This window comes from Panthera tigris, chromosome B4 (assembly GCF_018350195.1).
Source record: "Panthera tigris isolate Pti1 chromosome B4, P.tigris_Pti1_mat1.1, whole genome shotgun sequence".
Taxonomy (NCBI): domain Eukaryota; kingdom Metazoa; phylum Chordata; class Mammalia; order Carnivora; family Felidae; genus Panthera; species Panthera tigris.
Window position 1 is genome coordinate 128,729,695 of NC_056666.1, and position 21,518 is coordinate 128,751,212.

Genomic DNA, 21,518 nt, shown 5'->3' on the forward strand with positions numbered 1-21,518 from the left:
AAGGAAGGAAAGGAAGGAAGGAAAAGAGAAAGAAAGAAAGAAAGAAAGAAAGAAAGAAAGAAAGGGAAGGAAAGGATGGAAGGAAGGAAGAGAGAAAGAAAGAGAGAAGGAAAGAAAGAAAGAAAGAAAGAAAGAAAGAAAGAAAGAAAAAGAAAGGGAGGAAGAAGGGAAGAAAGAAAAAGAAAGAAAGAAAGAAAGAAAGAAAGAAAGAAAGAAAGAAAAGGAAGGAAGGGAGGAACAAGGAAGGAAAGGAAGGAAGGAAGAAAGAAAGAAAGAAAGAAAGAAAGAAAGAAAGAAAGAAAAGGAAGGAAAGGAAGGATGGAAGGAAGGAAGGAAGAGGGAAAGAAAGAAAGAAAGAAAGAAAGAAAGAAAGAAAAGGAAGGGAGGGAGGAACAAGGAAGGAAAGGAAGGAAGGAAAAGAGAAAGAAAGAAAGAAAGAAAGAGAAAGAAAAGGAAGGATGGAAGGAAGGAAGGAAGAGGGAAAGAAAGAAAGAAAGAAAGAAAGAAAGAGAGGAAGAAGGGAAGAAAGAGAGAGAGAGAAAGAAAGAACAAAAGAAAGAAAGAGAGAAAGAAAGAAAGAAAGAAAGAAAAAGAAAGGAAAGGAAGGATGGAAGGAAGGAAGGAAGAGGGAAAGAAAGAAAGAAAGAAAGAAAGAAAGGGAGGAAGAAGGGAAGAAAGAAAGAGAAAGAAAGAAAGAAAGAAAGAAAAGGAAGGAAGGAAAGGAAGGAAGGAAAAGAGAAAAAGAAAGAAAGAAAGAAAGAAAGAAAGAAAGAAAAAGAAAAGAAAGAGAAAGAGAGAAAGAAAAAGCAAGCAAGCAGCCTTTTGTGAGGACAAGGCCACCTGCCTCTGTGAGCTGCCAAGTTCATAACCACACATGACCTACAAAACCAAAGCCAAAGACCTAAATTTAGGCTTTAGCAACCCCATGTGTTATTTTGCCCCTTACACTCTCAGTATATTTCTCCAAGTTTGGGGCCACTGCAGCAGCCCAGAGCTAGACACAAACAAGAAGGAGGCAGATGGACATGGAAACATTACCTTCGTTACCAGCGAAGCTGTTGGAGAATGAGGCGAGCCTTCTCTGCAAGGCGTGTGGGCTTGTGAGGATTTCACCGCACAAGTGGCCGGCTCCCTTCCCGGGGCGCAGGTGTGCTGGGACAACTGACAGTGTCCTCTGTGGGCTTACCTCCCTGACACGTGCAGCTTGGACAGAAGGAACACAGGACGTGTTCTCTCGCGAGCAGGCAAGCCCCCAGGAGAGTTTTGAGCAAAGGGCTGAACTGTGCATGAACCGCCTTCTGCAAAAATTAACAGCTAGGTTCTTCCTCCTCCTCCGGAGAGGGTGAAGAGGGTCCGGGGTGTTCCTCCAATGGAGCTCCCTCCACATGGGCAAAGGGAAAAAAAGAAGCATTTCCTCCTACATAATGCAATGAAAAAATTTGATATGCGTCCAAAATTTTGTTCCTAACAGGGAATGGAGTTTCTCAAATGCTCAGGAAACATTTGTAAAAATACATCAAGTACTTGTCTACAAAGAAAAACACAATAAACTAGGGGAAAAAAAAAGAAATTATGTATGTCTCTATGACCATTGTGCAATAAAGCTGTAACTTAGCAAGGATAGTGAATTTTTACTGAATTAAATCAATTAAATTTAATTAATTAAATTTTAATTCCAGTTAGTTACCATAGAGGGTAATATTAGTTTCAGGTGTACAATATAGTGATTCAACACTCCTGTACATCACCTGGTGCTCATCATGACAGGTGCACTCCTTAATCCCCATCACCTGTTTCACACACACACACACACACACACACACACACACACACACACCTCATTTTCTTTCTTTTTTTTTTTTCTGAAATGACACAGGGGTGGGGCTCATTTTCTATTTTTAATTGGGTTTTAAAAATATTAAGCTCAGGGGCACCTGGGTGGCTCAGCCGGTTGAGCACCCAGCTCTTGATCTCAGCTCGGGTCTTGATCTCATGGTCGTGTGTTCAAGCCCCACATTGGGCTCAGCCCTGTGTGTGGAGCCTACTTAAAAAAAAGAAAAAAGAAAAAAAGTAAGTGTATAGCTTAATAAAATTTTTTAAATATTTATTTTGAGAGAGAGAGAGAGAGAGAGCCCAGGGGAGGGTCAGAGAGAGAGGGAGAGTGAGAGAATCCCAAGTAGCCTCCATACTGTCATTGCAAAGCCCAATGCGGGCCTTGAACTCAACAACCAAGAGATCTTGAGCCAAAATCAAGAATGGGATCCTTAACCGACTGAACCACCCAGGCGCCCCCCCCCCCCCCCCGCAGCTTAATAAACTTTTACTTACGTATATTCCCTATAACTACCAACTGATCAAGATACCGAATATTTCCAACACCCCTGAGGGCTCCCTTCATCTCCCTCTGAGTCAATACTCACTGTATCAGTTGTCTGTGGCTGCCATAACAAATTCATAATAAATTACCACAAACTCAGCAGCTTAAAACTACACCCAATGTTGTCTCACGGTTGTGAAGGTGAAAAGTCCAGGGAGCTTGACCGGGTTCTCTGCTTAGGGTCTCACAAGGCCAAAGTCAGGGTGTATGGGATCTTCTCGGAAGGCTTCCAGGGCAGAGTTCACTTCCAGGCTCATTCACGGTGTTGACAGAATTCATTGTCTTCTCGTGGTTTCCACTGAGGCTCAAGTCCTTCTCACAACTCTGAATCTGTCTGACCTCCTCGTGCCTCCAGGCAGAGAAACTTCTGATTCTAAGGGCTTCTGTGATGAGATCAGTCCCATCTGGATCCTTTCTCTGTTGCCTGCACTCTTAGGGTCAACTTTCGTTACATCCGCAAAGGCCCTTTGGCCATGTGACATAACATAGTTTCTGGGGATTAAGATGGGACATTTGAGGGGGGCTATAATTCTGGCTACCACATCCCCTATTCTGATTTCCATCCCCATTGGTTAGTTTTACCTGCTCGTAAAATTCATCCAAATGAAACCACACAGTATGTAGTCTTTTGCACCCACGGGTCCGTCTGTGAGATGGCGCGTCGCCATAATTCGTTATTTTTTATTGCAGTGATTATCAGTCCATTATATGAATATATCACAACACCTTTATCCATTCGAATAATGACAGACACGTTTGGGGCTGTTGTAAATAAGGCTCGTTATGTACATCCTTGGTCACGTGTACTTTGGAAGACCTGTATACTCATTTCACTTAGAAATCTACTCAGTAGTAGGACTGCTGGTTGAGGGCACGTGCATGTTTATATTTATAAATATGTCTGAACAGTTTTCCAAAGCGATGATGTCAATGCTCATTCCCATCAAGAATGTATTAGAGTTCCGGTTGCTTCACACCCTCGTCATCTCTTGACCTGGTCACTTCTAAAAAACGTTAACCATTTTGCTAGGCCTGGAGTGATACCTGTGCGATTGTGGCTTTCACGTACATTTCTTTGACTACCAATGATGTTGAGCTGATGGACGCACGGGCTTATTGACCACTTGAATGTCCTTTTTTGTGAAGTGCTGGTCCAAGCCTTTTACCCATTTTTATTAGGCTACTTTTCTTATGCATTTGTAGGAGTTCTTTTGCATTTTATACATAAAAGTCTTTTGTTAGATATAGTTATCACAAATATCTTTTCTCAGGTTGTGTCTTGACTTTTACTTCCTTAGTGGTGTATGTGTGTATATATATATATATATATATTTTAATGTTTATTGATTATTATGAGAGAGAGAGAGCGTGGGAGCAGGGGGAGGGGCAGAGAGAGAGAGAGAATCCTGAGCTGTCAGCACGATGCAGGGCTCGATCTCATGAACTGTGAGACCATGACCTGACCTGAAATCAAGAGTCAGATGCCCAACCGACTGAGACATCCAGACGCCTATATATATATACATATATAAAATCATAATATAATATAACATATAGAATATATATTAAATTTAGCTTTCCTCTTGTAAAATAGACATAACATGAAGTCGTCTCACCCATGTTTAAGCGTACATCACCATCGCAGCAATCACCATCGTCCATCTCCCAAACTTTTCCACCTTGCAAAACTGAAACTCTGTGCTGAGTAAACATTCCTTTATCTCTCCAGCCCCTGACAACTACCAACCTCCTCTCTACCGCTGGGAATGTTACTACTCCAGGTTCCTCATATGAGTAGAATCCTATGGAATTTGCCTTTTGTAATTGGCTAATTTTACTCAGCTAAATGTCTTCAAGGCTCATCCATGTGGTAGCGTGTGCCAGAACTTCCTTCCTTCTTAAGGCTGAATAATATTGTGTGTACACGCCATGTTTTGTTTCTCTGCTTGTCCGAACACAGGTGGATCGCTTCCACTTTTGGGCTGTTGTGAATAATGTTGCCGTGAAATTGGGTGTATGCTTACCAGTATATTTTAAGGTTCAGAAGGTCTTTTTATTCGACCTTCAAAATAATTATTTTTGTTATTTGACGAGCAGGGTTATTGCTTTATACTAACCTTCAGTTCGCATCAAAATCCTGTACACATTATAGGTGATCCACACAACTGGCTGGTTCAGAAAAGAACGCATACGACTAATGACCAACAACATGTTTAAGCATTTGCTCTATGACAGATACTTTTTTTTTTTGCTGCCATTTTTGTTTGTTTGCTTGTTTTTGTTTTATTTTTAAATCAATTAATTAATTGTTTAATTTACATCCAAGTTAGTGAGCATATAGTGCAACAATGATTTCAGGAGTCGATTCCTTAATGCTCCTCACCCATTGAGCCCATCCCCCCTCCCACAACCCCTCCAGTAACCTTCAATTTGTTCTCTGTATTTGAGTCTCTTCTGTTTTGTCCCCCTCTCTATTTTTATATTATTTTTGCTTCCCTTCCCTTATGTTCATCTGTTTAGTATCTTAAATTCCTCGTGAGTGAAGTCATATGATATTTGTCTTTCTCTGACTAATTTTGCTTAGCACAATACCCTCTAGTTCCATCCATATAGTTGCAAATGGCAAGATTTCATTCTTTTTGATTGCCGAGTAATCCTCCATTGTATATCTATACCACATCTTCTTTATCCATTCATCCATCGATGTACATTTGGGCTCTTTCCAGACTTTGGCTATTGTCGATAGCGCTGCTATAAACATTGGGGTGCATGTGCCCCTTCAAAACAGAACACTTGTATCCCTTGGGTAAATACTTAGTAGTGCAATTACTGGGTCGTAGGGTAGTTCTTTTTTTAATTTTTTGAGGAACCTCCATACTGTTTTCCAGAGTGGCTGCACCAGCTTGCACTCCTACCAGCAGGGCAAAAGAGATCCTCTTTCTCCGCATCCTCGCCAACATCTGTTGTTGCCTGAGTTGTTGTTAGCCATCCTGGCAGGTGTGAGGTGGTATCTCACTGTGGTTTTGATTTGTATTTCCCTGATGATGAGTGATGTTGAGAATTTTTTTCATGTGTCAGTTGGCCATCTGGATGTCTTCTTTGGAGAAGTGTCTATTCATGTCTTTTGCCCATTTCTTCACTGGATTATTCGTTTTTTGGGTGTTGAGTTTGATAAGTTCTTTATAGATTTTGGATACTAACCCTTTATCTGATATGTCATTTGCAAATATCTTCTCCCCTTCCATTGGTTGCCTTTTAGTTTTGCTGATCATTTCCTTCGCTGTGCAGAAGCTTTTTATTTTGATGAGGTCCCAATAGTTCATTTTTGTTTTTGTTTCCCTTGCCTCTGGAGACGTGTTGAGTAAGAAGTTGCTGCGGCCAAGATCAGAGAGGTTTTTGCCTGCTTTCTCCTCGAGGATTTTGATGGCTTCCTGTCTTACATTTAGGTCTTTCATCCATTTTGAGTTTATTTTTGTGTCTGGTGTAAGAAAGGGGTCCAGGTTCATTCTTCTGCATGTCGCTGTCCAGTTTTCCCAGCACCACTTGCTGAAGAGACTGTCTTTATTCCATTGGATATTCTTTCCTGCTTTGTCAAAGATTAGGTGGCCATACGTTTGTGGGTCCATTTCTGGGTTTTCTCTTCTGTCCCATTGATCTGAGTGTCTGTTTTTGTGTCAGTACCATACTGTCTTGATGATTACAGCTTTGTAATACAGCTTGAAGTCCGGGATTGTGATGCCTCCTGCTTCGGTTTTCTGTTTCAAGATTGCTTCGGCTATTCAGGGTCTTTTCTCGTCCCATACAAAGTTTAGGATTGTTTGTTCTAGCTCTGTGAAGAATGCTGGTGTCATTTTGATAGGGATTGCGATGTTCAGACGTTCTTAATGTTAGTCAACTCCAAGTTATAACTTTTTTCTGTTATTATCTGTGGCTTTTATATCACATGTAATATTTGCATGTCCCAAGGTCATGAACCTAGCCTCTTACGATTTTTCTACAAGTTTTATTGTTTTACTTTTAACATTGAAGTCCCTAATTCTTTGGGAATGATGTGAGGAAAGAATCAAGTTTCACTTTTTTTTTTTTCATATGGATGTCCAGTCGATCATCACCATTGATTGGAAAAATCATCCTCCCCACTGCATTTCAGTTTGCCTTTATTGCAAAAGAGAGATTGTACCCATCCAAGGTCAGGCGAAGAGACCAGTGGAACTCACACAGTTTGTTCCTGGAGTCCCCGCTTTGTTCCTTTGGGCTAGTTGTATAGCCTTGTGCAATACCACACTGTTTTCTCTATTATGGCTTTGCTATAAACTGTGATCTTGGTAGTGTGGGTCTTCCAACTTGCCCTTTTTCAAGATGTTCTTTATTATTCTATTGCATTTCCATGTAAATTTCATTTAAAAAATTTTTTTAAAGTTTATTTATCTGGAAAGAGAGTGGGCATGAGTGGGGGAGGGGAAGAGAGAGAGGGACAGAGAGAATCCCAAGCAGGCTCCACACTGTCAGCACAGAGCCCATTCCGGGGCTCAATCCCACGAAACGTGAGGTCATGACCTGAGCCGAAATCAAGAGTCGGTCGCTTAATCGACTAAGCCACCCAAGTGCCCCTCCACATAAATTTTAGAATTAGCTTGTCAATTTCAACCAAACACCTTCTGGGATTTTTATTAGGATTACATTGAATCTATAGATCAATTTAAAAATAATTGACTTCTTAACAATACTGTTTCAATCCTTGATATCCCCCCGTTTATTTAGGTCTTTTCATTCATTTCAGCAATGCTTTGTAATTTCAGTGTAGAGGCCTTGACATTTTTGTTGCCTGCCTCCTCAGGTATTTGGTGCATCCCAATGTTATTGTAAATTGTTTATTTCACTCATTATTGTTTGTTTCTTAGTATAAAGAAATAGAATTGATTTCTGTATATTGACCTTATATCCAGTAACTTTACTAAATTCAGTCTTAATTCTAATAGTTTACCTGTAGATACTTAAAAAACTGGTTTTTTTAATGTTTATTTATTTTTGAGAGAGAGAGAGAGAGAGAGACACACACACAGAGCGAGCAGGGGAGGGGCAGAGAGAGAGGGAGACACAGAATCCAAAGCAGGCTCCAGGCTCCGAGCTGTCAGCACAGAGTGTGACACAGGCCTTGAACTCACAAACGGTGAGATCATGACCTGAGCCAAAGTCAGATGCTCAACCGACTGAGCCACCCAGGTGCCCCTACCCATAGATTCTTTTGGATTTTCTGCATATACATCGATGTTGTGGTGTGATACAATGATGTGTTATCTGATCACATCAAATCACCTGCAGAGAGTGTGGATTGTTTGCCACAACCAGAAACTTACCCCTGGGTCTGACCTGGAGGTGATCCGTGTATTTTCAGCTCACATTTCATTGGCCTGAGCTACGCACCTGACCTATCCAGCTGTCGGGGGTTGGAAGTACAGGGAACAGGTGAAGTATTTACTGAGCATTGCTTTTATTAGAATGATGGCCTCAAGGTCCTGAGAGAGAATAAGCGTCAACCGAGGATTTGATCCTCTGTGAAAATATCGTTTAAAAATGAGGGCTTCAGAAATTTTAAAAAAGCCACGGGGCAGGGGGAGGGGGCGGCTCCTGTGTGGCTCAGTCAGTTAAGCGTCTGACTTTGGCTCAGGTCACGATCTCACGGTTTGTGGGTTCAAGCCCCGCACTGGGCTCTGTGATGATGGCTCGGAGCCTGGAGCCTGCTTCGGATTCTGTGTCTCCCTCTCTCTGTGCCCCTCCCCTTCTCACACCCTGTCTCTCTCTCAAAAATAAATAAACATTAAAAAAAATTTTTTTTTAAAAAGAGGACTTAAGGAGATATTCTGAAACAAAAACAGACTCTTCCCACAGCCCGGGTGATTCATCACCACTGACCGGTTCTCCTGCGGAGCAGGCCCAAAACCAGAGAGGGACTGTGGTCTGTTCCTCCCACCCCAGGAAACAGAGTGAGGCAACATGGGGGAGTGAGGCACTTGGGAACTTGGGAACTCTCTGCTTTCTTAATTCCTAAAGATGACGAAGGCAAATGAATGAGACCAGAGCTGGACATTTTTGTTTGTTTGTTGAGGAAACTTATCTTTTGTCTTCTTATCTTGAGCAGGACCGAGTTCTCTGATTTCTAAGAGAGCAGGAGTGATCACACTGGGATGGTGGGGGAGGAGAGAAAGAATGGTGGGGGGAGGAGGAGATGGGGAGAGAGAGAGAGAAAAGGAGGGGAGAGGAGGAGGGGGGAGACAGAGAGAGAGAGAAGGAGGAGGGGGAGGGGGAGGGAGAAGGAGGGAGAAGAGGAGGGAGAGGAAACAGATTGCAAATACCCTTCAGAGGGTATTTGCAAAACATTTGGCCAGCCGGCCCTTGAGCCACACACTCGGCTTCTCAGCCTCCCTAGAAACCACAGAGAAGACAGATGCTCTACTCGGGATGGGAACCGGAAGCGGGTTTGGAGCTGGCCACAGCAACTGCTGTGTCCTGATCTAGCTTCTGAAAAGAGGGAACTTTGTTTGTATGAGGGACAAGAGCAGCGTATGAAAGAAAAACACGTAACATGTTGTCCGTGCATTTGCTTATTGAAGGGCATGCGCGCGCGCGTTGACGTCGGGCAGCCGGAGGATGTGACTGCAGTGGACAGTTGTTATTCTTTTTGCCTCTTAGACAGTTTGGGGGAGTTCCCTGCGTGGTCACTCTTGGCAAGGAGAGCCTGGCGTCCGCTGCGGAAATCAGACACTCGTTCCAGCCTCTCTTGGTGCAGAGTCTCCCAAACAGAGGGCCCCGCACCAGACTTCGAATTCTAAGATCCACCCAGGATGCGTTCCGGCGATGGCAGCCGCCAGTGGGCAGGGTCCCAGCGAGGCTGCCCCCACTGATGCCATCGGTGCTACAGCCTGAGGGGCTCCTCGCCAGCCCAGTCAGCAGGTGATCCTGGGACTGTCGTCTCAGATACAGGGCACCCAGACCGGTTTCCTCTCGTTAGTCCTGAGACAGCTCACGCTCTTCAATACATTACTTCCCCGATTCAGCTGGTTGGGGTTTGAGGCGCCCGCGTAGCTCAGTCGTTTGAGTGTCTGCTTCTTGATTTCTGCTCGGGTCATGATCCCAAGGTTGTGGGGTCGAGCCCCACACCAGGCTCTGCACTGAGCATGGAGCCTGCTTGAGATATTCTCTCTCTCTCTCTCTCTCTCTCTCTCTTTTCCACTGTCCCTCTCCCCTCCACACACTCTCTTTCTCTCTTAAAAAAAATAAGGGGCACCCAGGTGACTCAGTCAGTTAATCGTTCAACTTCGACTCAGGTCATGATCTCACGATCCGTGGGTTCGAGCCCTGCGTCAGGCTGTGCTAACAGCTCAGAGCCTGGAGCCTGTTTCAGATTCTGTGTCTCCCTCTCTCTCTCTGCCCCTCCCCTGCTCATGCTCTGTCTCTGTCTCTCAAAAATAAATAAACATTAGAAAAATAAATAAAGTAAAATAAAGTTAACTGGTTGGGGCTCATTTAAGTTGTTAGCAGCTGGGAATCAAACGTGCTGCAAATACATTCTTCGGCCCCTCATTTGCTATTTAACTTGGCTAGTTTTAAAATCTGACATAGTCAACTAATTTTCCTTTCAGGTACCTGGAGTTCATGCCGTGCTAAGAGAGGCCTTTATCAATCCAATATTATGAAAAATATTCTTCTGGTGTTTTACACTTTTATGCTTTATGTTACAGTCTGATTTTGCTGTTGGTTTCCGATAACCTTTGGTTTGATAGTTTTTCCTTGTATTTCCAGCTTAATATGAGTTTTTACTTGGGGTTTATTACATGACTTCATTTATTTTTAAATGCTTATTTAATTTTGAGACAGAGAGAACGTGAGTGGGGAGGGGCAGAGAGAGAGGGGGACAGAGGATCCAAAGCGGGCTCCGGGCTGACAGCAGAGAGCCAGATGCGGGGTTCGAACTCACGAACCACGAGCTCCTGATCTGAGCCGACACTGATGCTCAACCGACTGAGTCACCCAGGCGCTCCTGGAGTTTATGACACAACTTTAAATATTTGCTCTGTAGCGGCTCCTGGCCAGGGGACCCCACCTGGACGGGGAGGGGGCAGGGGAGCTCTGGGAGGAAGGGGAGGGGCTGCTGCACCTCTGAGCCACCCCAGCGGCACAGGGGGCTCTGAGTCAGAGAACTCCGAGGGCAGCAGCTGCTGGGCTCTCATAACGCCAAGGTCCCGTGTCGTCACAGCTACCCGGTGAGGCTTTCGCGGGGCCTAGACAGCAGGCAGGCCCTAACTGGTGAAAAATCTGCTTGTCCAGGCTATTTTAAAAATCACTGGCTGTGTAAAAATTCGAATTTGGTGCCAGTGGGCTTTGGAGTCAACAGGTCTCGGCCTGCGGTGGGGAAACGACAAGCCGGGGCCAATGTACAGAGGTCACCCCTGGCCCAGTCATATAACAGGAGATTAGACACAGCCCAGGCCTGAAGTTTGTAATAAAAGGAGTGAAGGCTACTCCTTACTTGGCCAGGCACCGTGCGGTAGACACAGAGGCCCCCTGTGTCTGAGGAGGAAGAAAGTCCGGGAAAACTGGCCGGTCCCAGCGTCGTACGGACGAACCGTCAAAGATGATTAAGGATGACGGGCTGCGCGGAGTTTCTCGTCCTGTGAACAAGTGGGGGCCGAAGGCTCCACGCAGCGCACATTCCTTCTGTGGAAGCCCAGGGGGGGGGAGGCAGGGCCGGGAAGACAGGCCTTAAAAGGCAATAATAATTAAAAAAAACAGACGGGGTGCCGGGGTGGCTCAGTCGGTGGAGCGTCCAACTTTTGATTTCGGCTCAGGTCATGTTCTCAGGGTGGTGGGATCGAGCCCCGAGTCAGGCTCTGTCCTCAGCACGCAGCCCGCTTACGACTCTCTCTGCCTCTCCCCAACCCCCCAAAATAAAGAAATTTAAAAAATAAATAAATAAAAATCCAGAACCAAAGCAGTGCCAGTAATATGTGAAATTATCTCACGCTTTCCTGTGTTAACTCATTTCTCTCCTCAACGAATCGCCGAAGTGTCCTTCTCTCGTTTTTAAGATGAGCACACAGGTACAGAGAGGTTGATTTACTTACCCAAGGCCACACAGCAAGTAAACGGTAAAGCCTGACTTTGAACTCAAGGCAATTGACGCCAGGGCCTGTATGCAATCCACAAAATCAGGGCTGGGGGCAAAGAGGTTGTGGGAAGGGAAGAAAAGGAAATGACGTCAGGGAATTAGCAGGTGGTTTTGCTGGTCTCATCTGCCAGGCTCCAAGGAGAAAAAGGTATCCTGATGGGGGGGGATGTATTCTGTGGTGTTGTAAGAGAAGGATCTGGACACCCAGCGTGGGAGGGCGGAGCAGAGGGGGGACCCTGGGTGCGGGGCAGGGAGAACAGCCCGTTTCCACTCCTCTGCACACTCTCTACCCCTCCCCTTGCTTCTCCTCCCCCCCTACTTACTCTGCCCCATCCCCCCAAATAAGTAACCTTTTCTTGGATAAGAGCTGACTCCCCGAAGCAGGAGGGCAAGAGGGGAAACTCGGGCCAGAATCAGCCTGACCTAAGTCTCCAGGACCAGCGGACCCACAACTGCCCTGTTGCTGAACAGCAAGCTCCAGGGACGCACCTGCAGCCTGGGTTGGGGGTGGGGGAGGCGCCCTGTGGAGACCCCTCCCCCCCTCCCCCACTGAGCAGAGGCCTTTGCTGGACGCTTGCACATCTCCCTGGGGCCTCTCCCGGGCTCTCCCTCTCCTGGATTCCTTCAAGTCTGCCTGGTTGTCCTGCCTTAGGACTGATGAGGCGGCCGTGCGTGTCACTACTGCTGGCTCTTAGGGTCCTGCGGTCTCCCCCAAAGACGCAAGGCCTGTGAGCACCATCAGCCCCCTGGCACAGGTGGGCAGGGCTCTGCACGAAGGGTGGGTCTTCACGGGGCACAGGGAACGTGTTGACCCCCGCAGCCTGGGGGACAGGTGTCTATCATTTGGTCTTTAATATGCAGGCACCTAGTCACCAGTGAGTTCCAGCTGCTTTTCACGTATTTACTGGCCACTGAGCACCCTCTTTTGTGAGCTCCCTAGTCAAGCTGCTTACCTGTTTCTCTATTACGTGTCTTTTTCTTATTCATTGGCCGGAGTTTGTTATCTTTTCTGGATACGGGCCTTTCGTTGATCCGGCGACCTTGCGGTAATGAAAACAGAGGCTGGAACCAGTCAGGGCCAGGTCAAGCGGGCCAGGAAGCCACAGGGAAAAGCTTTAACTTGAACTCGAGACCCATGGGGACCCAGAGAAGGATTCCTTGCCTCCGGGCTACTCCAAGTTTGGTCTGCCTCTGGCGGGGCTCCCTGGGAGTTTGGTTAGCAATGCAGAATTTGGGGCACCTGGGTGGCTCAGTTGGTTGAGCACCTGACTCTTAATTTTGGCTCAGGTCACGATCCCAGGGTCGTGGGATCGAGCCCCGTGTTGGGCTCTGCACTGCATGTGGAGCCTGCTTAAGATTCTCTCTCTCTGTCTGTCTCTGTCTCTCTCTCTCTTTCTCTCTCTCCCTCTCCCTCTGCCCATCTCCCCTGCTTATGTGCTCTCTCTCTCTCTCTCTCTAAAATAAAAAATAAAAAACAAGAGAAATGCAGAATTTTACACCCTGTCCAAGACGAGTGAAACTGAGCCAGCCATCGGACCGGATTCCTGGGGACTTGTGTCCACACTGAAGTCTGAGAAGGGCTGGTCTACAGGGGAAACTCAGGATCACACTCCTGCTTCAGAACGTTCCCCACGACTGGGGCACCTGGGTGGCTCAATCAATTGGGCGTCTGACTTCAGCTCAGGTCATGATCTCACACCCCATGAGTTCGAGCCCCGCGTCGGGCTCTGTGCTGACAGCTCAGAGCCTGGAACCTGTTTCAGATTCTGTCTCCCTCTCTCTCTGCCCCTCCCCTGCTTGTGCACTCATGCTTGCGCTCTCTCTCTCTCTCTCTCTCTCTCTCTCTACAATAAATAAACGTTAAAAAAAAACAGGAAAGAAAGAAAGATCACCACGACTATAAAGGACGACTGGATGCAGACCCAGCCACGGCCATGGTTCTGGTCCAAGGTAAATACACTCATTCCTTTGAGCTGTTCGTACAACAGGTCTTTTTTTCTGAGAAGGCCAAAACAGGCGCCTCCCCAAACCTGGTGATAAGTGGCTGTATATTTACTGAGCTCTTTGTCAGCTGCCCGGACGGCTGACACGGAGGACAGCGGGACAGCGATCAGCTGCGCCCTGGACCCTCGGAAACCCGGTTCAAAGCCACCTCATCTCATCTCATCTCATCTCATCTCATCTCATCTCATCTCATCATCTGCCTAAAGTTCCAAAGTTAGAGAGACCTTTCATTCAGTTATGGGACCCCGCGTAGAGGCCCAAGGTGGCACGACTGTGGAGCCGGGGAGCCCGCCCTCGTCGGCTGTGCGCCCAAGAAGAGGAGCCGGAGTAAGTACCTCGCTTGCCGGCACTGCGCTCCCCGCGGCTGTGACACGCGGGGAACGTAAGCTCACTCACCTGACAAAGGGCGTTGGAAGCCACATGGGGCGAAAATGCGTGTGAAGTCCTTTGTGAACCACCCTGCCTGTCAGACTATCAGTTTGCACACTGATTATCACCCCGGGGGCCGCATCGAAAGGGATTTGTCTTCTCTTCCTGACGTGTATCTGAAGCGTCTGCGTTTCTTGCGATGAACCTGTAAAAAGTGTGTGTATGTCGGTTTTGGGTAAGAGGCTAAAGGATAGAATTTATCCAGTTTCTGGATATATTCTATAAAGTAAATATAAGATATTAGGAATCAAAATGCTTTTCTTCTGTGTTCCTAAGAGCTGATGGCATGCCAAAAAATCTATATCTATATTGATGTCAATGTCTACGTCTATCTCCATATCCAAATCCATATCCGTATCCATATCTATATCTATAGCTAAATCCATATCCAAATCCAAATCTAAATCTAAATCCAAATCTATATCTGTATCTATGTCTGTCGATGTCGATCTCTATGCCTATATCCATATCCAAATCCATATCTATATATCTATATCTATATCTATATCTATATCTATATCTATATATCTATATCCATATCTATATCATCTATGTCATCTATATCTATATCCAAATCTAAATCTAAATCTATCTATATCTATATCTGTATCTATATCCAAATCTGTATCTATATCGACGTCAATGTCTATGTCTATATCCATATCCAAATCCATATCTATATATCTATATCTATATCTATATCTATATCATCTATATCTATATCCAAATCTAAATCTAAATCTAAATCTATCTATATCTATATCTATATCTGTATCTATATCCAAATCTATATCTATATTTATATCGACATCAATGTCTATGTCTATATCCATATCCAAATCCATATCTATATATCTATATCTATATCTATATCATCTATATCTATATCTAAATCTAAATCTATCTATATCTATATCTATATCTGTATCTGTATCTATATCCAAATCTATATCTATATCTATATCGACGTCAATGTCTATGTCTATATCCATATCCAAATCCATATCTATATATCTATATCTATATCATCTATATCTAAATCTAAATCTAAATCTAAATCTAAATCTATCTATATCTATATCTGTATCTATGTCCAAATCTATATCTATATCTGTATTGACATCAATGTCTATGTCTATATCCATATCCAAATCCATATCTATATATCATCTATATCTATATCCAAATCTAAATCTAAATCTATCTATATCTATATCTGTATCTATATCCAAATCTATATCTATATCGACGTAAATGTCTATATCTATATCCATATCCAAATCTATCTCTATCTCTATCTCTATCTCTATCTATCTCTACCTCTGTCTCTATCATCTATCTATATCCCAGGACACAAACATTACAAAATTGTCACACACATGCACACTCCCAGTCATCACAAGCAGCTTGCAAAGGCACAGCTCCATGGCTCTTGTGCTGAGGGTTGTTATGGAAAATCTGAAGCCCACGTGCTTGGTGGCCCGGGGGTCCCTTTGTTCCATGTGGATTCTGGTAACTTTGCTAGACTGTGGCCCGGTACCACCTTTCAGTGGCCACTTTTCCTGGGACGTGGTGTGCTTCTTTGTGTCCAGAAGGATTGCTTGAATTTTAACTTTGTTTTATTTTATATTTTTAAAGATTTTATTTTTAAGTAATCTCCACGCCCCCCATGGGGCTTGAACTCACGACCCCGAGATGAAGAGTTGCACATTCCACTGACTGAGCCAGCCAGGCGCCCCTTGAATTTTAACTTTAAATACTCGTTCTGTTCACACTTTTCAGTATTCTTCTTTGGAAGTTCCACCTCGCATGCATTGGATTTTGCCTTTATTCCGTGTATTTTTTGCCAGACCTTTGTCTTCATTTCATTTTGCTCATTGACCTCATTTTTGTCTTTGTTGTCGATTACTATTTCTTTTTTAACAGTGTCTTTTTCCCCTTGTGTGAATTCTGTTATCTCACTTATTTCTGCAATGGCTTTATTTTCCTTCTCTCTTCTTTGTTAAGCTTGACCAGTTTCCTCTTAACTGCCTCCTGTTTTGCCGTGTCTTCCCTGAGCCCTGAGATCACGTGTTTTGCTCTTCTATCATAAAGGAAATCGCTTCACTCGCTTTAAAAAAATGAATTGCAAAAGAATTGTTGATAATTTTCATCAGCTTTTTGGCAACACCTTTCTGGTGAGTGTTCTTTATCTGCCATTTCTTTCTGATTTTCTTTTTCCAGTTTCCATTTGGACCTTGGACCTATATATATGTTTTATTGTGGTCAAATATAGGCAGCATAAACCGAACCATTTTAATCATTTTTTAGGTGTACTCTTCAGCAGTATTGAGTACATGTACGTTCTTTTGCACCCATCTCCAAAACTTTTTCATCTTCCCACACTGAAACTCTGCGTCCATTAAGCACTAATTCCCCATTCCTGCTCCCCCCTCCCCTCCCCGCCCCACCCCTCAGCTCCTGCTGGCCACTTTTCTACCCTCCATCTCTGTGAACTTGACTCCTCCAGCACCCGCGTATAAATGGAATCCTACAACATTTGTCTTTTGTGTCTGACTCATTCCACCAAGCGTAAAGTCTTCAAGGTTCACCTGTGGTGTGGCATGTGGCAGAATTTCACTCCTTCTTAAGGCTGAATCATATTTCATGGTATATTTTGTATATCTATTCCATATCCCACATGTTATGTTTATCTACTTACCCACTTGTGTTGTTTCTACCTTTTGGCTATTATGACTAATGCTGCCGTAAACACGGGTTTACACGTATCTGCTGGAGACCCTGCTTTCAGGGTCTTTTTGAATATCTACCAGGCAGTGGAATTTCTGGAAATACAATAATTCTACTTTTAATTTTGGGGGGTAACTGACCTACCCGTTGGCTGCATCATTTTACATTCAATACCCTAGCAATGCACAAGTTTCTTTACCCTCTTGCCAACCCTTGTTATTTTCTCTCTCTCTCTCTACAATCTGTATCTTAGCAGGTATGAGATGGTCTCTCATTGTGGTTTGGGTTGGCATCTCCCTGATGATGAGTGATGTGGAGCATCTTTTCGTGGGTTTATTGGCCATGTTTATGTCGTCTTTGGAGAAATGTCTGCTCAGGTCCTTAACCCGCTCTTCAGCTGGGTTGATTGTTGTTGGTGGGTTAATATTTTTTTTGTGGAGACCTTGTTTGGGTTGCTTGCTGTTGGACCAGCTATTTATGGGAGATTGAAATAAGGAAGAAGTCAGGACTGTGTTTTATGGCAACAGAACTGTTCTTTCTGATCTGGGGCGTTCTGCACGAGTTTCTGTTTCTGTTTCCCCCAAGCAGGGGAATCGGGCAGTTTTCAAACTGTTCACAACGCTGACCCTCTTCTCCTCTCGTCTCAAGGACAAACTGCCTCCTCCAGATTCAGCTCGTCTCACCGGCTTTCCTCATTTAGTGCATTGATTCTTGGAGCCAGTCCCGATTTGGTGCCACCCCGCACACTTTATTCTCACCATTTTAAAAAGGGATTTTACTTTTGCACTTCGGGAATGCCCTTCACCTTGAAGAGGGGCATTTTTCTTTGCAATTACTGGCATCGTCTCTCCTTTTCCTGCCAAAGCCCTGCTCATTCTTCTTGCGTTTGGCAAAGTGGGAAAAAACGTTACCTGTTTCTCACGGTTTCTAATAGATGATGCCTCCGTCCTTTCCTTGTTGCTTTTGAGTAATTGCCAAGAGAAGTTGACAAGTTGCTCCAGTCGTCCGGCATCCATTTATCCAGAAGTTCCAGCAGCATCACAGGATAACGGAGACATTATCTCTGTTCCGGGGCCTTCCCTCTGCTTCTATCTCTCAGGCAACTTCCTCCCTGAGTCGTTAGGGGAGCCCTTTCATTCCCCAATTTCCTCTATAATATTGGCACTTGCCAGGGTTCTATTCTTGGCTCTCTCCCCGCTTCTAGGCTCACCGCCTTCCATAGATTCCATATGTTTACCAATTCCTAGGTCTGACTCACTGGGTCTCAGCTCTGGGTGAAGCCACCCTCCCCGCCCCCAACCTGACTGTGGGCTCTGTTTTCTTCTTTAGGAGGTGAAACTACGTCTCTTCTGGCTCAAGACCCGTTGTCACCTGTAGAGAGAGAGGCGCAAAGGGGGGCTCGAAGCTCTATGACTACACCATCACCTGGAATCTACCCAGGTAACACCCCCCTTTTCTCAGTAGATTCCTCTGACTACAGCGCCCTCTCTCAACCTATAATGGAAGATGCGGGAGATTGGCAAGTGACTCGGGGCCCTGAGTGTGTGTGTGATCCCAGTTCCTAAAGCAAAGGTGAGGGTCTAAGATCTCATTCCTACCCTATTTCCCGCACTATCTGGCTCACACCCATCTCACAATTTGACCAACCGCATCCAGGGCCCTTTAGCCACAGGGACGATATTTTATAAACCCCAAATCAGAATACGTATCCAGATCACGATATGACACCTGCGTGAGCCCCACCGACCCGGCGACTCTCAGCCCGATTTGAATACTGTTCTGCATATGAAAGATATCCTGGAATGAAAAGGACCCGAAAGGTCAGCACAACAGGTTAGGAACGCTTGTCACGTGTGGAGTTTTTTAAAAGACGACAATATTGACACTTAACGACGTTAACGTGCCCGACTCTTTCTCGCCTCGGCATGTGCTCGGCGGTATTGCCTGTGCTAAATGCCTTTACCAAAGCGAGCTGGCGAGTTTATCGTGACCAGGGGGGTGAGGAATAAAGATGCCTCTTTATGAAGTTGTTTTTAGTTCACTGGTTTTCGTTGTGAAAGCAGCGTGTGATTTCTGCAGCACGTTTCGGTAAGACAGATGAGGGGAAGGTACAGGTGTGGGTCGTCCGTCCCCTAAGCGTCTCTCCCCCGGGCTGAGCCTGCTCACCGCTGGGTGTACCACTGCATATACAATCTTTTTAAAAATCGAGATTATGTTCTTCAATTTTTTTTTTTTTAACTTAACGCATTCTGGGTCTTCCTTCCAGGTCGGTTCATGTAGATTGGTTTCATTCTTCTTTGTGTCCATAAGTCTTTCTTTTATATTGGTGTGTTTTCATGGGAACAGTCCCCCTCCAGGGGTATTGCAAATTGTTTCCATTTCTCTTGACCACCTCAAGGCACTAGTGAAGGTTTTTATCACACACCCTTCTCTGTACGTGCTGTTGTGTTTGCGTGGGGTGAATTTCTAGAGGGGGGATGTGAGCCTCAGCATATGCACGTTCTGTGTTTTGAGGACTCCAAATCGTCCTTCCAAAAGTTCTATCACTTTGTGCTCCAACCAAGTGCCTGAGAATACACATTCCCCTCTCTCTTTCTCAGCAACACGGGATGCTTTTATTCGTTTCACTTTTGCCAAAGTGGTCAATGAGATGGTCAATGAGATCTTGCTGTGGTCTAGATATTCATTTTGGGGGCTGCTAATGATGTTAAGCATCTTTACATGTGTCCATTGGCCATTGTACTTCTTCCCCTATGAAAGTCTTTTCGAAGAACACGAGAAATACCTGTTTATAGAAAATGAGGACAAGTGCAGTTTGAAATAGCTAGGATTTTGTTATGACCCTTTAAGTCTTCAAAAAAGAGGAGGTGTGGGCGAGGGCTGGGGCCAGGTTTCAGGCACAGGAAAGAGAAACATTTATCAATCGCATTAAAAACCTTTAAAAATGAAAAGCTTCTAGGGGTGCCTGGGTGGCTCAGTCAGCTAAGCATCTGGCTCTTGATTTCAGCTCAGGTCAAGACCTCACAGTTCATGAGATAGAAACCCACGTCTGGCTCTGCGCAGACAGCACGGAGTCTGCTTGGGATTCTTCCTCTCTCCCTCTCCCCCGTTTGCGTGTGTGTGCACTCTCTTTCTCTCAAAAATAAATAAACTTAAAAAAAAATCAAAAGCATCCTGATGAAGATGTGACAAACAAGAAAATCTGCAGATTCTTTTAAGCTTCCAGAAAACAAGCAATTCTCACGTCATATAAATTGCCCCAGAAACAGAAATCACAGCATGCAATTGAGCATATTCTACGATGTGAATATAACACTGATAATAAGCCTTGATTACCTGGAAGGGAAACCATAGCTCAATATTTATGACTCTGAGATGGACATATTGAATACAGTAGGGAATGTAAATCTATAATAGACTGATACAAAACCCTGCAATGACCAAGTTGGGTTCTTCACGGAACAGAAGGACAATTCGATATATGGAAATTTACGCACACAATACACCTTATTCATGGGATAAATAAAAAAGGAAAATTATGATCATCTCATTAGAGTCTGAAAATTCAGCACCTAATCCTAAGAAAAATATTGAAATATAGGAATAAAACACACACCTTATCACGATGAACAGTGGTTTTTGTAAGCCAGCTGCCAACAGTGAAATACTAGGATCCATAAAATTAAGTAATTTAAGATTTCAAACTAACCCAATAAGGCATAGATCCAAAATAAGGAATATGAGTCTTAAAAAAAAAAAAATAAGAAAGAAACCCAGCATTATGTATTCACGAAGCATTCATTCGACAACTATTATAATTAGTAAAACTTCAGTGAAGCCCAGAGGAGTATTAAAGATGAATATCTCTGTTGAGCAACAAAGCAGGTTAGAAAACACAACATTAGGGGCGCCTGGGTGGCTCTGTTGGTTGCGCGTCTGACTTGATCTCAGCTCAGGTCTTGATCTCAGGGTCGTGAGTTCAGGCTCTGCAGTGGGCTCTCTGCACTGGGCATCAAGACTACTTAAACACACACACACACACACACACACACACACACGTTAAAAGATACTATTCACAATAGCATGAAAACAATTTGAAGTAACCGGGAAACAATGCCAGCCTGACCAAGAAGTAACAAATCTCGCTTCAAGGCGCTCACACCGTGCCACGGGGGTGCCACCCCGTGCCATGGGATAGGAACGTAGCAGATCCTCGGATTTAAGCAGGGGTATGTCCTGAGCCCTCCTCAGTGGCCTGTATCTGCACATACTACGACAGCAGATAACTGCCTTCGTGAAGTGTAACGAGAATCACGAGGAGCTCCCGGCCCCTGCGTGTGCGCCCTCACACCCAGAACCGCAGGAAGCCAGGAAGCAGAGGGGGACACGGGAGCCCGTCACCGGCCCTGGCCGCCGGCCAGAGCCGCCGCTGCAAACAGGACGGGCTTGGTGCCATTACACACAGGCGGACTCACAGGGGTGACGAGACCACGGCAACCCCGATGGGCCACGAGGTGCGGCCCCCTCTCGCCACGCAGCGCGGAGGAGCGCTATGGAAAAGGCTTGTCGCGTAATATTACGGTTTAAAGCCAGCACACACGGCGGCGATACGTTATCCAAAGCCCGTGGGAAAGGACATGCCCGTGAAGCTAACCGGAAGTGGGTGAGCCAAGTCGATGGTTCTGTTGCAGCCGTGGGGGTGATTTGTGTCCAAGTACACGGAGGCTGCATCTCAAGCGATTTTTGAGCAAGAGAAAAAGCCGCGACGGAAGCGTCTTTAAACGGGGGCCAGTGTGCCGCGCTGCCCGTGCA

At 45.0% G+C, this 21,518-nt stretch overlaps 1 long non-coding RNA gene across 1 annotated transcript; it reads right to left on the bottom strand.

The window, feature by feature from the left end:
* Nucleotides 1-12,505: 12,505 nt before the first annotated feature.
* Nucleotides 12,506-21,468, bottom strand: LOC122240153. The gene is made up of 3 exons (XR_006219512.1): nt 21,361-21,468; nt 13,944-14,121; nt 12,506-12,583 (listed from the first exon to the last, which is right to left on the bottom strand). It is a non-coding gene; the product is annotated as an uncharacterized LOC122240153 (long non-coding RNA).
* Between the last annotated feature and the right edge of the window lie 50 nt (nt 21,469-21,518).